This window comes from Prosopis cineraria, unplaced genomic scaffold (genome assembly GCF_029017545.1).
Source record: "Prosopis cineraria cultivar Desert tree isolate PC_DT_omini unplaced genomic scaffold, ASM2901754v1 PC1, whole genome shotgun sequence".
Lineage (NCBI taxonomy): Eukaryota > Viridiplantae > Streptophyta > Magnoliopsida > Fabales > Fabaceae > Prosopis > Prosopis cineraria.
The window spans coordinates 861251-881902 of record NW_026555332.1 but is presented as its reverse complement, the minus strand read 5'-3'; the positions used below and the strand labels follow the sequence as shown (position 1 = coordinate 881902).

The 20652-nt window shown below is 31.8% G+C and overlaps 1 long non-coding RNA gene and 1 pseudogene across 1 annotated transcript; both read left to right on the top strand.

Moving 5' to 3' along the window:
- Window positions 1–6621: 6621 nt before the first annotated feature.
- Window positions 6622–6998, top strand: LOC129307184 (uncharacterized). Its single transcript, XR_008592306.1, has 2 exons — window positions 6622–6722; window positions 6824–6998. It is a non-coding gene; the product is annotated as an uncharacterized LOC129307184 (long non-coding RNA).
- Window positions 6999–10239: 3241 nt separating this feature from the next.
- On the top strand, window positions 10240–11409 carry LOC129307427 (receptor-like protein kinase ANXUR2; annotated as a pseudogene).
- The last annotated feature ends 9243 nt before the right edge of the window (window positions 11410–20652 follow it).

Below are 20652 nucleotides of genomic sequence, written 5' to 3'. Positions count from 1 at the left end.
TTTGAATGATTTAGATTTAAAATACTATTATATTTTATATTTATTAAAATAAAAATTATAAAAGTTGAGCACCATCATGCTCATCAGTGCGTTGAGCACTGAAATCAATCATTTTCTAGTTAAAACTAAAGATAGTGGTTTAGTTGGTGTTGACTCATATAGAATATTTGGCCATAGTCGGTGCTCACTCAAACCTAAAATCAATTAATAATGTTGGCTAATATCTTACATAGATCTTAACTATTCTAATTAACTATTATCTCCTATTCCATCGCTTTCGTTTCAATCCCTAAATTGAGGAAGTTTAGCTTTTTGGATGTATGTACAATACAATGCCACTCTATAATGGATCATCTGCTAGTAAACAACCTTCCGTGACCATCTTTATCCGAAAAAACAAAAAAAACAAACACCTTCCGTGACCATACAAGAGTTCTGCCAACGCTTCTTTCTTTCCCAACTTCAACAAGCAACTGACAACTTCAACGAGAACCGCATAATAGGTCGAGGAGGTTTTGGTACGGTACACAGAGGTGGCATCTCTGTTGATGGCAAACCATAAGATTTTTTTTTTGGGCTACAAAACCAAAAGAAATTGCAATGAAGCGTAGATCTCCGTATTCCTCACATGGGCTCTTTGAGTTCAAGAACAAGATCCTAATGATGTACCAGCTACACTACCCAAATCTGGTGTCCCTCGTTGGATTTTGCGACCATAAAAATGAAATGATTGTGGTCTATGAGTACATGCCTAACACATCCCTCTGCGATAAACTTCATAGAATGGCTAGCACCTCACCGGCACTCTCGTGGAAGAAAAGGCTAGAAATCAGCATAGGAGTAGCGCATGCATTGCACTACCTCCACGTAAGTAACCAAGCGCGCCGTCATCCATCTTGCTCTAAAAATCAAGTAACATTCTTTTGGATGAGAATTGGATTCCCAAACAACTCACCGAGTTCAGGCTCTCTTTTAAAGGACTAAAATATTCGTCTAATGAAAAAGCCAAGGAGGTTAATATAATCAAAAGCACCTGTGGGTACATGGTTCCTAAGTATGCCATGCGACGTCTATAATTTTGAAGTGATTTTGTTAGAACTAATATGCGGAAAAGGACCAAATTATATGAGGGTGATTATTGATCAAGTGGAAAGCATGGATGAGGGGAGTGTAAAAAAGATTATTGACGCAAATTTAGGAGGAGAAATAGCAACGGAGTGTTGCAAATTGTACATGGACATTGTACTCAGTTGCATGAGTGAAGATTCTGACGAGAGGCCACATATGGGCTAAGTGGAGGTGGAACCAGAGCGTGTGCTAGAACTACAGCATGAAACAAATGCCAATCCCCACTTTCATTCTTTCTTCTACCTGCAACCTCCCTTTTGGTTGTAATTATTGCATTTCTTAAGAAAATAGCTTCTTTAATTTCTTGAGAATTCTGTAATTATTGCATTGAGAATTCTTTCTTTGATAACAAACTTATCATTCTTCTGTTGTGAAGTATTCATGTGTCCCAAAAATTGTTTTTGCATTCAAGGAAATAGATTTTTATAAAAGCATCCACATGGAAGAGAAAAACCATTTAATTGTTTCGTGAGGCATAGCTTCTGTACTTTGAGGCCTGCATTAGGACTAAGAAAACCTTTTAAAAGGAAACAAGAGGAAAAGAGACGTATAAGTTTGAAGTGGTGACTCTAGTCTCAACCTTGTTTAATTTGCATCAAATCTGCCAATCTATTTCTTAATAGAGATTCTTGGTTGGTCAGAAGATCAACACATTATCTTGGGCATAACAAGTGTCCATGAAGCCAAGGAGAATGGCCCAGGGACTGAAAAGAATGTGAAGTTGATTATACTGGAAACCAATAGAACAGAGTCTATCATGTGATGTCACTGGTGGCCTTACAACAATGCAATGTGGTCGTGTCGTGCATTGTCAAAAGCTACTACCAAGCAGTAGTTGCCTGTGTAATTCACCCCTTGGATATTGGGAAAAACAAAAATAGTTGATTCTTATGGTCGTGGTAACTGTACAAGAGGTAAAGAAATATGATTATCGGATACTATAAATCAAATTACCTCACTGTTCACGCAGGCTAAAATAATACAGTAATATTGACTACAGTAGACAACAATTGGAATACTTGCTTGTGCCAATACATCCAAATTTATTTGAACTGATCATTAATTTTTTTCCTTAAAAGGCCCAAAGATGTTCTCCCTTCATGAGATGGAAGTATTCAATTTTTTTTAAAATGAAACACATTACTAGATTTTTAATAGATACAGAATTTTAAAAAATAAAAATATTGACAAAAACTTATAAATATAAAATTTTAAATCTAAACTATTTAAAGTAAATTTAAATAATCTAGATGTTATACAAAGATGAGCACCGCAATGATGATGATGACTGTTATGAAGCAAATTTAAGTGTTAGAGGGAGTCTAGAAAACGCGTAATTCAAAGGCTAGATGAAGCAATGCATAGATATGATTCGAGTGTTGCCCGCGTACGCATCAACCATCACGATGTAAATTCAAGTAGCATTCTGCTGGATGAGAATTGGATTCCCAAACCCACCAATTTTAAGTTTTCTTTAAAAGGACCAAAATATTTATCAAAGGACCAAGCCAAGGAGGTAGGTCAAATCTGCCGCAACCTTTACCACATAGCCCCTGAGTTTACTTTTTACATGTAGGATCTCAAGTAACTGCGACGTCTATGGTTTTGGAATGCTTGTTAGAACTAATATGCAATGTACGGCCGATCCTTATTCACAAGGTAATTTCTAAGGACTATGCTTCGCCATCTCTCATAAATATAGCTAAAAGAGTAAGGAATCTTGAGGAAAAGGGAAATATTGGGAAAATTATATTTGACCCCAGCTTGACAGGAGAGATAGAACAGAGTGTTGGAGATTGTACATGGACATTGCAGAGAGTTGCTTGAGTGATGATCCTGATGAGAGGTCAGATATAGGTGAAGTTGAAGTCCAGCTTGTAACGTGCACTGCAACCGCAGCATGAAGCAGATGCCGATGGATCATAGTTTCCATGCATTCTTCTTCATTTAATTTTCTTTTGTTTTCATCTTTCTGCCGTCCCAACTCTATCATTCTCTCCCACTATATAATAATTGTCTTCTTCATATATTAATGTACACATGTTTATAGTTATTCAAACGTGTAAAACCTTTTCCTCTTCCTTTTTTGCTAACATATTCTTTTTATATATATGTAAAAAGAGCGTGAGCTCTTTGCTGCTATCTAAACATTACACTAGTCTTACGAGTTGGGAGCAAGTGAAATAAAATTCTATGAAAAATTCTCCTATAATCCCTGCTCTATATGATCATGAGACTCTAATAATTTAAAATGATTATAGTTAATCTAATTAAGGTATTCTACAACATTAATCTAGGATATTCCTCCCCGAGCTGAGGAACAGAGGTCATCAATCCCCAGGTTATAGAAGCTCCAATCTCCCTCTATTACTATTCAACCCGTCTAGTGTAGATTGTAGTTAATCATAGCAGAAGTAAGGAGTTGGGTGGAAAAGGGAAATGCAGAAAAGATTATAGATCCAAATATAGCTACAGAGTGTTGGAAACTATACATGGACATCGCACTGAGTTGCATCAGTGAATATCCTAACGAGAGGCCACGTATGGGCCAAGTGGCTGGAGGTGGAACTAGAGCGTGTGTTAGAACTACAGCATGAAGCAAGTGCCAGTCCCAGATTTCGTGCTTTCTTCTAGCTGCATTTTTCCTTTTGGTTATTATTATTGCGCTGACTTTTGTGAATGATTTCTTCTTGTTAATTCCAATGTCATATCTTAAGAAAATATCTTCTTTCTTAACCAAGAACTAATGAAATTAAAGGCCTCAAAAATATATCTTCTTTCTTCACCATCAAGAATTCTTTCTTTATCAACAAACTTATCACTCTTCTGTTCCCAGGTACAGAGAAAAAGCATTAATTGTTTCAAGAGGCATATATAACTTCTGTGCTTTGAACGTGCATGGTGTGAGCATTTTTGATGTTATGTCCTCAATCTTATATAAGCATATGAGATTGAAATTGTCTATCGGTTTGCAAGTCGACCTGCATGCATTAATTAGTGTGAGAAAATGGAGTGCAGAGACATATCTTTGTCGACTCCAATAACGATACCTTCAATAGTAATGCTTGGCCCTGTTTTTGTCTCACGGCAACTCGATCACAACGACGGATACAATAGATGCACTGGAACTTTCTTGAGAGAGAGGAGGGAGAGAAGCAGAAGACAGAGCACTCTCGTTCTCTCAACATAAGTTTTCATAGAGGAGGGTAAAAACTAAATGTGCCTGTGGTTATCAAATGCCCCATATTACACACTGATTAGGGGAGAGCATTGGTTAAAATGTTTCAGTTCGGTTCGAAATAATTAAAACCGAAAAACCGAAGTAAAATAGTTTTTTTAACTGAATCGAATCAAAATTTTATAACAAACTTAATTAAAACCGAACCGAAATTTAATGGTTCAATTCAATTATTCATTTCGGTTATTGAGCTTCTTAGTGAGCATATTAAACCTGTTTTTTATCAACACATTAGGCCTTTTTGTTAACAAATTGGGCCTGTTCCTAAAGAAATAAATTGTGTCTTTTTCATCATCACACGCCGTTAAGAAATAAATTCCTCCAACTAAAGTGAGGAAAAAACAATTTGAGGAAAAAACAATTTGAGAAAAAAACATGAAGAGTTGCATTAAAGAAATCAAACAAAAGGGCGTGGAACTGGAGTTTGGAAACTGGACAACATGAAAAAGCATAACAAAATAAAGAAATCGGACATAATGGCGTGGGCACTACTCAAGAAAGCACTTGTATTATTTTTTTTTTCCCTACCCAAGAAAGTAAATAACTGATAAGTTTTACATATAATTTATAAATTTATAATTCAATTACTGTAAATTCATAATAATCTAAAATAATCCATCACATAACAATAATAATCCCTTAAAAAACTACAAATAAGTTCAACAGTTTGAACATAATCCAAAATAACTTACAATACATCATCACAAAATATTAAGCAAAATAACAAAAGATAATCAATCAATTACAACTTGTAAGTTTCCAGTTGCCAATGATAGTCTCTACGGCATGCAATGAGAAACAAACAATACTTGTTTCTATCGCCTAATTAGTAATTTCTTAAAGTTTAGCCTCTCATTCATTCCAGTATTGTGTATCTTTTCCTTCTAAAGCGGTCTTGGACTGGTGCTTTTTAAAGAAGAAACTTTTATATTTCATTTTCGCAGTTTTTTTTTAATTACAGAGATACATGTCTGAAGTTAAGTGTCTACGTCATTGTTCAAGATGACAGTATAGCTGCTTATCTCAGAAGGAGTATCCATGACATGGTGCTTAAATTATATTGGAACTCATTTGCTATGGTTAAACACGTTAGGGAAGACTCAAAAAGAAAAAAGCCTTTAGTGGCAACCAAGCTTAACGGTCATCATATACGTTGCAAATTGCTGGTATATTATATGTTTGCCAGAAACCACATGTTCTGGAAAGTCACATGCAATAGTCAATGACAGCAAGTCTAGATATTTTTAACAAGTTACGATCGTGCTTCTAGATGCTTTTAATGGTGATTTAGCTTATCATGAGGTATCACTATTAGCATTTTACCATGGTTTTTAGTGCAATATTAGAGCTATAAATCTGTTTTTGTTTTGAAGACAAGGAGAATGGTCCAAGGACTGTAAAAGATGTGAAGTTAATTAGTGCCGGAAAAATACTGGAAAACAACAGAACGGTGGGGGAATGCCAGAGTCCATTATGTGATATCCCAGGTGGAGTTACAACAATGCATGTGGTCGTGCAGCCTCCTTCTGGGGATACTGTCACATCAAAAGTTGCTATCAATAGTTGTCTCTATCTCTGAGCTTAAGGATGCTTAGTATTGTTCTATTTAACTTTTGACAGAAAAATGTTTTGGTTTAACTATCACTATCGATTTTATGATTTGAGTTCGTCTTTGGATCTTTTAAAAGACTCAAGGTGTTTTGTGCTTATGGATGGTCTCTTCCCTGACGGAAAGACCAGGCTACAAGTAGTAATTAAGTTGACTTCAGCAAAATCTATGCCTTGATTTTTCCTTAGATTGTTATACTTCACTTACCAGAAGAAATCTGCGAACTTGTGATCACCCAAAAGTATTGGCTGTGTAATCCAGTTGTCAGACTTTTTCTTGTCAAAAAGTAACCACTAGCCGACAGCAAGCACCCACTTTTACTCTTATCCATAATGATTTTTCTGTCTTCTTTTCTAGACATGGAAGAAAGCAGAAAGATTGAATTGGTTGAGTCCCCATTAACTTGATTCCATTGGAGAACCCTTCCTTCAACTATCCATTAATATTTCTAATTCTTCACATCACTTAAGTTCGCTTTCCTGAAGACTCAACTGCCTAACTATACTCTCCAACGCAGTTCTAACAAATGTAATCCACCAACTCGCGTAAAGGACATAAAATTGTTTCAGTTCTTTTTCAATATTTTCAGGTTTTTTTTTAAATAATTTGATGACTGATGTTTTTGACCTTTTGCTGTTTCATCTAAAACAGAGAAGAAACCAAGAAGGGAGCCAAAGCCGAACAAGTGTGGTTGTGTAATATTATAGCACTCCCGGCTGAAGAGATCAAAGATGACATCGTTCCTAGGTGATCAAGTGTTACACTTGCATTCAATTTTAACATGATTTCGGACTGCCATAGACTTCCTCATGACACAGCTTTTATTTGCTTGTCTGGTTTGTAAACAGGTAAAGAGAAATTGGCCTGGTGAAGATTGTGATGCTAGTTATGTGGTGGTGGTTTCCTCTACGACAGTAAATCCTGTACACAATTTTCATAGGTGATGTTTTCCTTGGTGGTGTTTCATTGTTGAGTTGGCATAATTGTTTGTTGAAATGAAATCAACTATATACGTTGCCTTCATGCGCCTGATTATATATATATATATATATATATTCTTCTCATGCCTAAAGGAATATGCTTAGCAGGGTTTAACGGGTAAACTTCTCGTTGCCTTCGTGCTTGTTTAAATATACAGTTAAAATAAATTTAGAAGCCATGTTATGTATAAAAAAAAAAAATTAAGAACTTCGCAGTGTCGCTGTGGGTGGCAAGTGCGATTATTGCAAGCGAATGTTTGATTATTCTGTTATGGAGAGAAATAGATTCTCCTATTACGCAGGGAGATGATTTTGCAGCTGCGGGCTACGGCCTTGCTTGTAGCGATTTTAGGACATGAAGTAATTTTCTGTAAAATAGTTTGAATTCGATGCCGTGATTCTCAAGATATTACACAAAATGTATAGAAATATTCTTAGATGCTTTTTCTTTTTATCTTTTTAGATGTGAAAGCACAAAGTAACATTTGCTAAGTAATTATTGTTTAGATTATTTGTGTCTACGTTAAATATAAAACATCACTCAAATAAGTCACAGGGTTAGTTGGGCTGAGTAATTGAAGCATAAAATCTAATATAAATGAAAGAGGTTGGTCTCAAGGTTTAATAAAGGCTACAATAAGTAAACATGCCGAAATCCTGTCAGTTGCAAATATTAGACCGTTGGCACAAAGATATAATCTTAAATAATGTCAAAATTTATGCCCAAGTATTTCAATAAAACGAGATGGTTATTAAAATGGAGAAACCGTACCATAAGTTTCGCAAGATTCCTGATTTTTCGACAGAATGTGCTAAATTTTAAGAAAAAGACTACCGTTATTCTGACACTATAAATAGAAAAAGAAAATATAGAAAAAACTAGTCAACACTCTATCAAAGACTCACAAATTTTACATTCATTAGCCTTTTTTAATTTTTAGTTTTTAATTTGTAATCTGTTCATATTTCAATAAAATTGATACACTTATTCTATCAAAATCTTATATCTTTTTATATTTGAGTGAAATGTAATAAGGAAGGTTGGGACTCTTTCGTTATCTATTGAGACCTGACATCTCTGACATGTTTGATATTTATTATTCAACCATGAATAATTTATTTATTTTATTTTAAATATGGACTTGGGGTGTTAGAAGCATAATGCCGTGCCATACCGTGCCATGCTGTCGTGGGGGTGGCACATCAGCTCGAACGCGCTGGAGCTGTGCTGATTGATTTTGGGTTTCCTGGGTAAATTTCTTTTTAATGCAAACTTTAAAAATAATTTATTTTTATTTTAACATAATGTCCATAGTTCATTTAATTTGAATTATTTATATTTATTTTAATAATCAAAATATTTTTAATAATCAAATAAATTTATTAAAATGAAATTTATATGAGCTATCATGGTTTTTCCCTTTCCCCTATGTCGAGACCTAGAGATATTCTTATTGCATTAGATGGGAATATTTAAATTTTTTAAATGGCAAAAATTCATGGCATGAAAATATTATTCTAAATATGATTATCAAGTTATGGAGCCTTTGTATCATCGATAATGGGGAAAGTCATGCCTATTTTTTTTTATTTCATTCAGCGAATTCGACTTTTGCGTCAATTGACTTTGATAATGGCACAAAAAAATTCCACTTCGTAATTCTTCTTTGGGCCCCCGCGGGTGGGGCGGCCCGAATATTTTTGCTTTTTGGATGAGAAAATATTATCTAAGAATCATTGAAAAAAATTTATATTAATTAAAAATTAATATTATTTAAAAATATTAACTGTAGTCGGTGCTCGTGTTGGATCGCTGTTGGAGCCCTTGCCAGCTATGAAGTAGCTAGAGTCCTTGCCACCAATGAGGCCACCGGTGGCTAGTCACAGGATTTTTGATAACACTTTTATTTAAAAATAATTGATAAAGATGGCTAAAGGAAAAAATATTTGATTCAATGACCTATTAATTACCTAAAAAATTTAGTGGTTATTAAGCCTTTTAATTATATATAGCAAAAAAAATAATAAACCAAAATTTTAATCACATTCATGTTATAACATAATGATACATTATTAATTCTTAAACGGTGCATGTCATTTTACTAAAGTTATTTGTAAATTTAATATGAACAATTACAAATTAAAAATTTTAAAATTTTATGCATTTTACTTGTTAAAAGTCCGAACATATTATTGTTAATTATAAATTAATTGTTGTCAAAACTCGAATGAATACTTGTTAATAAATAACTAACACGTACAATTAAACTCTTATTATTTTTTCTAACTTGTTAAAAGCTAAATAGATTATTGTTGATGTCGAATGAATTGTTGTGAAAATATAAATGTGTATTCGTTAATAAAGGATTAATACTTTATAAAATTAAGTCAATATTATCTATTTTTGTATTTGTTAAAGCCTGAATAAATTATTGTTAACTTAAAATGAGTTATTAAAACTCGAATGAATATTTAATGAAAGACTAACATGTACAATTATGTATATCCTATCTGTTTTTCTAACTTATTAAATCTCAAATGAATTGTTAACTTTTGAATGAGTTGTTGTTAAAATTCAAATGAATACTTATTAATAAAAGACTAACGCTCACAATTATGCCAATCTTATCTATTTTTTAATTTATTAAAGTCTAAATAAACTGTTATTAATTTATAATGAGTTGCTGAAGCATGAATAAATACTTATTGATAAAAGACTAACACATGCAATATACTCATTCTATCTGTTTTTCCAACTTGTTAAAACCTACATAGACTGTTATTAATTTAAAATGAGTTATTATTAAAATTTAAATGAATACATTATATTAATGATTAAAAGCACATGTCTAATAGAATAAGAATATAAATAACAATCATGTGAAATTAGAGTTCCATGATCTTGATGACAAATTGAGAGAATGATAATTAGGTCATAGAAAACTAAATTAATGATAAATAAGTTTTCGACTACATTTTTTTATAGAACGAGTTATAAATAGGAATAAAATAATTACAAATAAAAATTTCTATTATAATTTAAAAATTAAATTTAATATTTAAATATTTATTTATACTATTAAAAATCTTAAATATATAATTTCTGGATGAATATTTTCAATTAATTTTTTATAAAAACTTATTGAATACTTGATTAATGTTAATTCAGTGTTTTGGGTTTAACTGTCATTTTTTATTTAAAAAAAAAAATCATACAGTACAATAAGATCAAAATCAAAGAAGCCGTCCCTTGCACATTGTCAAACCTTGGAAAATCCCAGTCTTAGATTGCAGCAGCTCATATACTGCCTCAAAAGTCTGAAGCTAATCTTCATTGCGCAGTTGGATCGCAACCACGACCCGACGTTACTGGGAATGGCAATCCTTCTCAAGTGCTGCGGAGGCTCTGGTTCTTATGCTACGAAACAACCTCGCACACCAATAGAAGATCTATGCCATCGCTTCTCTCTTACCCAACTGGGAAAATCGACCGACAACTTTGACAAAACCCGGAAGATCGGCGAAGGGCCCTGCGGTGAGGCGTACAGGGGTTTCATCTCTATCGACGGCGAGCCCAAAGATATTGCAGTGAAACGGCTCCGATTACAAACACCGAATTCCTCATACGGGCTCACCCTTTACAAGAACGAAATCCTCTTTATGTGCCAGCTACGCCACCCGAATCTAGTGTCTCTTGTTGGGTTTTGTGACGACAAAAATGAAATGATGGTGGTCTATGAGTACATGCCTAACGGATCCCTCCGTGATCAGCTCTACGGAATGAAGAGCAAGTCAGCGATTCTGCCATGGAAGAAAAGGCTAGAAATCAGCATAGGGGTGGCGCGTGGACTGCACTATCTTCACTCAGGGACCAAACGCACCATCATTCATCGCAATATAACACCGGTTACCATTCTTTTGGACGAGAATTGGATTCCGAAACTCTCATATTTCGGTCTTTCTTTGAAAGGACCAAAATTTTCGGCAAAGGATGCGAAACCCATTGAGATAGATGCGGTTCAAGGCACGGTGGGATATATAGCACCCGAGTGCTGGGCTCTTGCTAATGTCACGTATAAATGTGACGTCTATTCTTTTGGAGTGATTTGTTGGAACTGATATGCGGAAAGACTTTGTTCCAAATTTGTGAGTATGAGGGGCATTTATATGCTTCAGATGTTCCGTTATTTACAAATGGGGTGGTTAAGAAAGTACGAAATTCAGGGGAGAATGGGAAAAATGAGGAGGGAATTATTGATCCGAGATTGGAGGGAGAAATAGCGCCACAGTGTTGGAGACTGTACATGGACATTATTGACAGTTGCTTGGGCGCAGATCCCAACGAGAGGCCAGATATGGGCGACGTTGAAGTGCAACTTGAACGCCTTTTGCAACTGCAAGAGGAAGAAGCACATGCCAACCATGGATTTCATTCTTTCCTCTTTTAATTTTTCTCCTCCTCTTTTAAATAATACTTAATTTTGGAAATATTACTCATTTATTCACGCCAGCAAAGTTTTATCTTTCATTCTTTCCTCACTTAATTTTATACATATTTCCTCATTTATTGAAGCAAAAAAGATGATGATGATGATACTCCCTCTTCTTTTAAGGTGACTTGGGTATTTCAAAATATTACGGCCTTATTTGGTATGTAGGTTTCAATTGAGGGAGATTGGGATTGAAATTAGGAATAGGATTGAAACTGAGATTGAGAGTGAGAATGAGATCTTAAAATCATGTTTGGTATGGAGTAATACTTGTGAGGAATACTTCCTTTTATTTTATTTTATAATTACATATAAATTATGAAAGACTATACTATCTCTTGAAATTAAAAAAAATTAATTAGAAACCCTTCAAAGAAGCCGCTGGTTTTGAAACAATTTGAGATGTTCTTCGTAAACGTCCTCTTTCTGTTAATTCCTAAGTTTCTTGTTGTTCCCATTCATGGCAGATTTTTGTTCTTCTTCATGCGCAACCAGTCTCTTGCCTCTCCCTCGCAAGGACAAAGCCAAGTTCTCCTTTTACTTGCCTCATTGATGCCTCCACCACCACGACCACCAAGTCCAGGATGTATTGGAACTCGTCGCACTTCAAGAGCAAGTACAGTGACTTCATCTGGCGTATCGAATCTTGCTAAGGTTGCCACCAATAGAGGAGAGGCTTGAGTTGTCAATCATTCTCCTTCTCTCATCTTCGATCTCGTTCTCCCTTCAAATCTGGCAGTGGCACAGGTAGAGGATGGTGTTAGCGTCGATAGAGGACTGCATCAGCATCAGTGGATGAGAGGGGCATGGTGTTAGCGTTGCTTAGTCTAAAATTGCATTGAGTGAGTGAGGGCTGAGGGAAGAGACGAGGGTGAGAGGTGAGGGTAATTTGATCTAAAAACAATCAAACCCAGGATTAATTTTTTAATACCATAAGGGGTGGTGGTATTGGGTAATCCCACCTAGGTGGGATTGGGATTGAGATTAAATTTCTCAATCCCTCATACCAAACATAAAAGGTATTATGCGAAGGTTGATAAGCTAAAAAATTAACACATTTGTTTGCTTCTTTATGAATATGGTCAAAAGTGACCATTCAATTTGCATGCATTAATTAGTGTAAGAAAATGGGGTGCAGAGATATATCTTTGTCGACTCCAATAAGGATATCTTCGATGGCAATGTTTGGCCTTGTTTTTGTCTCACGGTAGCTTGATTACAAAGATGAATACGACTGCATGACACACAATAGATGTACTGGAACTTTCTTAGAGAGAGGGGGGAGAGAAGCAGAAGACAAAGCACTCTTGTTCTCTCAACATGAGTTTTCACAGAGGAGGGTAAAAACTGAACGTACGTGTGGTTATCAAATTAAAGTTATTTTGTTTTAAATAAACAAAATAACTGTCCCTTCTGACGGGTAACCACCCATAATGTAATAAAAATAATTATTAATATAAATATTTACTTAATTCAACTTGGGCTCTTGGCTCACTTGGCCCAATTTATCAAAGTGCAATCTCATAATTAAGATTCACAAAACCTTATGAAAAGCGTGACTTGATCATGCTGGAAAACATGCTTTCAAAATAATTGTTTTTCATTTTTTAGCTTTTATTTTTTTGAATTAACATAATCCAACAATCTTTTCTTTTCTTTTAAAAAGGAAAATACAAATATTGATTCCTATACTTTTAGGTGTTTTGGTATTAGCTTTATACCTTTATTTTGTTGTGCCAAATCCCTTAAATTTCATATATTTACAATGTTAGCCCTTATGAATTATGATCACTAACAGAGTTGATAAAATTATAATGAGTTGGATAATAAATGAATGAAATGGCTATTGATCTTTCTACTGTGCGTGTTTGTTTTTTTTTTTTTTATGAAGCTTCATCCATTGGAAGTTTGAGGGATCTAATTTAATTTCTGGCTTTTTTTTTTGTCTTCTACTCTTTTTTAATACAAATCATCATGATTTTAACAAGTTGATATAAAAAATAACATATTTTATGCACATATTAATCACTGTTAAGTCTTTAATTTATGGCCATATTTAAAAATGGGCTTATTTAGCAACTTATTTTGCAAACAGTTTTCTATTTTTTAGAATAAAAAAATTTGTTTAATAATGTATTTTTAAAAAAGTATTTTAGAGAAAAAAAATAAAATATTATTTTGAAAAACAAAAAAATAAAAGCAACTTTCAGGTGTTTTAAGATTATTGTTCTAGAGAATAAAGGAGAATGAAAAAAATATATATTTTCATTATTTTTTATTTTTAGAACATGTTTTGCAAAACACCAATTCTCAAAACAATAAAAATAGTTTTAAATAGCCGCATAGATACTACCATTGCAGATAAATAAAATTTAAGGGACTTAAAATAATGAAATAATATATATGGACTGAAATAAAAATATGCTAAAAATATAAGAACAAAAATTATATTTTCCCTTTTAAAAATCATTTTTTAAAAACAAAAGGTGGGAACAAAATCAAATAAGCTCCCATGTTTCAGCTCCATATCCTAAATGATCCAATGTAAATTATTTTTGTTAAATCCTTGGCAATCAGAATAAACATAACGTACTTTCATTAAACGGGTCCAAGTCACTTTTACAATACCACGTGCCTTTTTTTTTTTTTTTAACCAGCTACAATAAGCAAAGGGTTTTAATTTTTTTTAACCTAAAAACAATACCATAAGGTTATCCTTTAAAAAAAATTATATCTATCAAGGTGCTTTATGTTTATGGATGGTCTCATTGGTAGAAAATAGAAATATTAAGTTCAGGACATGTAATTTCTAGTCATCTGCCAAGACACATGAGATGCATGCATGCCAATCCTTCCGCCAATTTTTCCCTGATAATGAAATTTCAATATCATGCCCAGACTTGTGATTATCAAAAGTTAAGATTTTTTGTTACATATAAGTATTTTATTGGAGACAATCTTGTTTGAAGTCTTGTTGAGCAGGATACTTCTTCTAGTGAAGATTCGAACAATGATTTGTCACGTTATGAAACTAACGTCTTTCACTAGACGCAACTCCCATTAATAAAAGTTAAGATCAATTTTGATTCAAGGGTTAGAATCAATTCATGATAATTAATCTAATTAAATTTCTAATATAACGCTCTGAATATTTAAATTGAATCAGTACAAGTAAATATAAAAAGTTTATATACAAAACCTAAATAAGAAACTTAATTATAAATAAGTATTGCAAATTTGTCAAATTACTCTCAAGTATTCTGAGATTTGGTTATTAATCAACGCATATAAATTTTTTAAAAATTTGTTATTTGTAGAAAAAATGTGTACTGATTATTCTAAAATATTATTTTTTCAATCATTTATATTGAATTATTATCAACATTATTTATACATTATGCAACAATTTAGTGATATGGCTAGTTTGGAGAAAATAATAAATATAATCTATAAAAGAAATTGAGGGCTTCCACAATATAATCTTAACAAACTTGTTGTTAAGATGTTTCTATTTTTTAAAAAACAAAAAATAAGAACAGTTTTAGAAATTATTAAATTTAAAATACTAATGCAAGTGAGTTTTTTTTCCTAATTTTTTATTTTTAATAATAAAGCTATTTTTGAAAATGAGAACGAAATTAAATAGGCATTGATTCTCTTTGTTTTATTTTTTTGGCCATGTTTATTATATCTTTAAAATTATTATTTAATACTATTATTATTTTTAGGATTAAATGGCAAATTTGTCTTGAAACTTTTTCTCCAAAAGCACCTGACACTCTAAACTTTTTTTGGAGTATTTTTGCCCTAAACTTTTCAAAAGGAGAGTATTTTTTACCTAACCGTTAAATATAAAAAATGTGGACCATTAAACTAAAGTTTAATCAACGGTTAAATGACATATTTACTCTAAAACTTTTTTTCCAAGGACGCTGGGTATCTTAAACTTTTGTTTGGAGTTTATTTGTCCTAAAAGTTTCAAAAGTAAAGCAATTTTACCCTGCCATCAGTATTAACCATTACTTTGACTTTAATTACGACTTGTAGTCACGCAGCATTTTTAAAAAAATCCACCTAAATAGCAAAAATACCTTCATTATTATCAATAATAACAGCAAGAACAACTCCATGAACAGCAAGTAAGAACGACAATAAGTAGTTCAAAATTATCTGAACCCATACCTATATTCAAAAACAATCAATTATCCATTGAGTCAACCCATATAAACTCGACCACACAGAAACTTGCTTCTTATATATTCAAAAATTCCACCATCTTACTCAATTATGATAACACCGTGGACTCCAATCCTAACTTGGAGCTTTTGAGGGCTTCACGGCATCAAACTTGACCATGGAGTTGGTGGCGAAAGCAATGACTTGAATGTTACGTGAGGAGCATGTGGTGAGTAAGGGGAGGGTGATGACAATCTAGGGAAAGTTAAGAATGGTGAATTTTCCTTTGATAGATAGAGCAGTGATGTTGTAGGCTTGAGCAATCATTTATCGAGGTTAAAAGTGCCAAACCAGATGTGAGACTTCTTGCAAGGCTCGCAAATCTTGGACACCCATTTTTCCCAGCTTCATAGTTAGACTCTAATCCATGTTAGTACGAGAGGTTGCTAGTAAAAGAGGAGGATGGAGAAGAAGAGGAGGAGGAGGAGGGTAAAGAAGAAGGGAGGGCAATTTGCTTCATTTTTAAAAGTTTCAAGGCAAATAAGTTTTAAATAAAAGTTCAAAATACCCAACGCCCTTAAAGAAAAAGTTTCAAGGCAAATATGTCATTTAATCCTTAGTTATACTTTAGTTTCACGGTCAACATTTTTATATTTAATAGTATGGCAAAAATGCTCTCTTTTTAAAAAGTTTAAGCCAAAAATGTCATTTAATCCTTGGTTAAACTTTAGTTTAATGGTCAACATTTTTTATATATAATGGTGAGGCAAAAATGCTCTCTTTTAAAAAGTTCAAGGCAAAAATGCTCAAAAAAAAAGTTTAGGGTGCCAGGCACCCTTGAAGAAAAAGTTTGAAGACAAATTTTTCATTTAACCCTTATTTTTAAAGTAGAGATGAAAATTTTTAAAATAACTTTTTATTTTACATATATTATGTGTATCTAACATGTTCTAAAATTAATTCACATTAATGCAATTATTGGGTCCCATTTATTTTAGCTTATTTCATAAAAAAATTACTTTGCCTCTTGTAATTTTGTCTGTAAACTTTTCCTTTTGAACTCAATCCATATAATTACAATATCGGTCCCTATATTTTAAAAAATAAAGTTATAAAGATTTAAAATATTTTAAACTTTTAATATTTATAATATTTATAAAGATTAAAAGGGTTTAGTAAATTAAAATATTAGTAATAAACTTTAACATGATTCTAATCTTTATTAATCTTATTTTTTAAGATTTAGGGACTAATAATTAAATTATTATAAATATAAAAACTGAGTTGCAAAAGTTAAAATTTAAGAAGTAAGTTACAATCAAATTAAAATTTAAGAATTGAGTTATAACTAAGTTAAAATTATAATTAAAGATCAAATGAATAATTTTTCATTTAAAATATATAAACACACTTTTATTCAACACATTAAATGCTCAACACCATATACTTTCAATTTAAAATGGATTCAATAGTTGAGATGAAAAGTGAAGAGGAAATGAAGAGGGTGAAAATGGAGAGAAGTCGGGGCCATGAAAAATGTGACTTGATCGTGTTGGAAAACATGCTTTCAAAATAATTTTTTTATTTTTTAACTTTTATTTTTTTTTGCATTAATATAATCCAACAAACTTTTCTTTTCTTTTATTTTAAAAAGAAAAATACAAATATTAATTCCTATACTTTTAAGTGTTTTGGTATTAGCTTTATATTTTTATTTTGTTGTGACAAATCCCTTAAATTTCATATGTTTGTAATCTTAGTCTTTATGAATTATGATCACTAGCAGAGTTGATAAAATTATAATGAGTTGAGTATTATATGAATGAAATGGCTATTAATCTTTTTGCTGTGTGTGTGTGTATTTTTTTTTTTATAAAGCTTCATCCATTGGATGTTTGAGGAATCTAATTTAATGTCTTGTTTTTCTTTGTCTTCTACTCTTTTTTAATACCACTCATCATGGTTTTAAGAAGTTGATACAAAAAATAACATAGTTTATGCACATATTAATCGCTGTTAAGTCTTTAATTTATGGCCATGTTTAAAAATATAAATATTACCATTGCAGATAAATAAAACTTAAGGGATTTAAAATAATAAAATAAAAATATATGGACTAAAATGAAAATATGCTAAAAATATAAGAACCAAAAGTTATATTCTCTCTTTTAAAAATCATTTTTTAAAAAATAAAAAGTAGCAACAAAATAACATAAGCTCCCATGTTTTGGGCTCCATATCCTCCATGATCCAATGCAAACTTTTATTGTTAAATCCTTGGCAATTAGAATAAATATAATGGACTTTCATTAAACAGGTCCAAGTCACTTTTACAATCACGTGTTGTTTTTCCAACTTTACAATTGGGCTCCAATTGAGGAGGAGAAAATTGCTTCATTTTTTAAAGTTTCAAAGAAAATAAGTCATAAATAAAAATTCAAGATACCCAGCGTCTCTAGAAAAAAAGTTTCAAGACAAATATATCATTTAACTCTTGGTCAAATTTCAGTTTAATGGTTAACATTTTTTATATTTAATGGTGAAGCAAAAATGCTCTCTTTTTAAAAAATTTAGGGTAAAAATACTCTAAAAAAAGTTCAGGGTATCAGGTGCCTCTGGAGAAAAATTTTCAGGACAAATTTACCATTTAACATTTATTTTTAAGGTAGAAGTGAAATTTTTTAACATAATTGTTTAGTTTACATATATTATGTATATCTAACATGCTTTGAAATTAATTTACATTTTGGTATGGCATATGAACAATGCAATTATTGGACCCATTTATTTTAGCTTATTTCATAAAAAAATTATTTATTTTTTTAAAAATATATTTTGTAAATTTTTATAATGTTTGTTTAAATTTTTAAAAATAATCAAAGTAAAAAAACAGAGTTTTGATTATTTTAAAAAGCTACTTTGCTTAACTTCTAAAAATAATATAATGCAGTGTATGAGAGAAAATATTTTTAAAAAGGTGAGATACATGTAAATATTATAAAATTTTAAAATAATATAATAATAAATTATTTTTATAAAAAAATAAGCAAGATATTATAAAATTTAAAAATAATTAATCAATAATCACTTTTTTATTATTGTAACCATATATAAAATAATGTCTATTTTTTATAAAATTTTTGCAAAAATAAATCTCTTTTTATAAAATCTTTAAATTACTTAAAAATTACTTATTTTTTATTTTAAATAAACAGTGTGTTGGATTAATAATATGGTGTATTTTGTAATTATTTTGGATGTTAATTTTATTATTACTCGTATTCTAATTAGAATGTAATTTTGTGAAAGTTTATACTTTCTTGTGTGATAGGTAGGGCTGCACAAAAGACTGAACGGAACTGGACTTTAGCCTAATCCGGAGTCTAGTCCTTTTCATGAAAAGGACTGGCTTAGGTAACCCGTAGTCCGGTCTGGTCCTGTGAAAACCTGAAGATTAACAAGACTGGACTTGGTCCATAGGATTAGGAGACTGGTCCTGTTAGTCCAATACTCACTTGGCCTTTTTTTTTTCTTTTTTTTCTCTATGATGACCAATAATCTATTTCAACTTAACAAACTCAATTAAGATAATAAAAACACTTATAATCATAATAAATCCATAATAATTTCTAAAACCAAGAAAATAATATTTTAGTTACAGTCCAAACTCCAAATGATTTAAATACATAACTTCAATAAAAAATCAGAGGAAAGATCGAAAATAGACCAGAGGAAAAAAATCAGCAAGAACAGAAGTAATAAAAATCAGCCCACAGACATGTTACTTCAAAGTTCAAACAGATCAAGATCAGAGTGCAAAGTGCAAGGCAGGGGCTAGGGCTTTGGCGCACTGAAGAAATTGAGAATGAGAGCAAAGTTGAGTGAGTGGCTGAGACGCTAAGTGTTGTTGAGTAATAGTGTTGAGATTTTTTTTCGATCAGAGTGTAAAGTGCAAGGCAGGATTAAGACTTTTTTTCTAAAGCTTATTAATTAATAACTTATAAATTAATTTTAATTATATTAAAATAATTATATAGGACCAAATCGGACCACTTAGTTCAGATACTTGGTCTCTAGTTTGGTCTTACCCGAAAAATCAGTCCTGTCTTTTTAGTCTTTTTGGTCCTATAGGACCAGCATTTTACAGGACTGGACAGAACTGAATTTTCATGAGTCGAATTGGACCGAACGAGACCACGAGACTTTTACACACCCTAGTGATAGGATAAACAGGCATGTGGCTCTTTTTTTTAAAAACAAAAAAAAGATATCTACAATTTGATATTGGCATTTTACTTTTGTTTACACCTTTCAGAGTGCCCGCCTCATCTCGGTTCCCCTCTTGGTCAAAAGTACAAAAGATATGTCTTGAAGTTCACTTTCTTATTATATCATTATACTTTAAAGAATATAAATTATTAAAATAATTTAAACTCTATCATCAGACCTTCACCTATATTAGTTGCTAATTCTTTGTATCTTGCCCTGTTGGTTAATTTTTGTCATTTTTTGAAGTTGTTATTAGAAGCAAGCAAGAATTTTCCCCGTGCGAGTTGGAATCTAGTTTCAAAAAATAGGAAGTATTTCAATTTCATATAGGATTGTGGGCGCGCGCGAGCGCATATATACATATACATATACATATACATATACATATATATATATATATATATATATTTTATTTATACTATATTATAAAATATATATATATATATATATACTATGGCTATATTCTAAAATAAATTTTTAGGGCCCGCTTTGGATTTTGGTTTGGGGTGGACCGATGAGAAGGGAGGACATGAATATGAATAATAAAGCTTGTAAAATGAGTTGAACTCAATGTTTTTAGGATTGGACTGACCTAGACAGTTAGACTGATCTAACGATGACCCATCACTAAAAACAGCTCGGTCAAGCTAATTAGACCATTCGAACAGTTGGAGTGAGTTGAGTTAGATTGAACCAGGCAAGTTTTAATGAACCAAAATCAAACCAAAACCCGAAGCGGGTCAAAATGGTTTGGAAAAAATA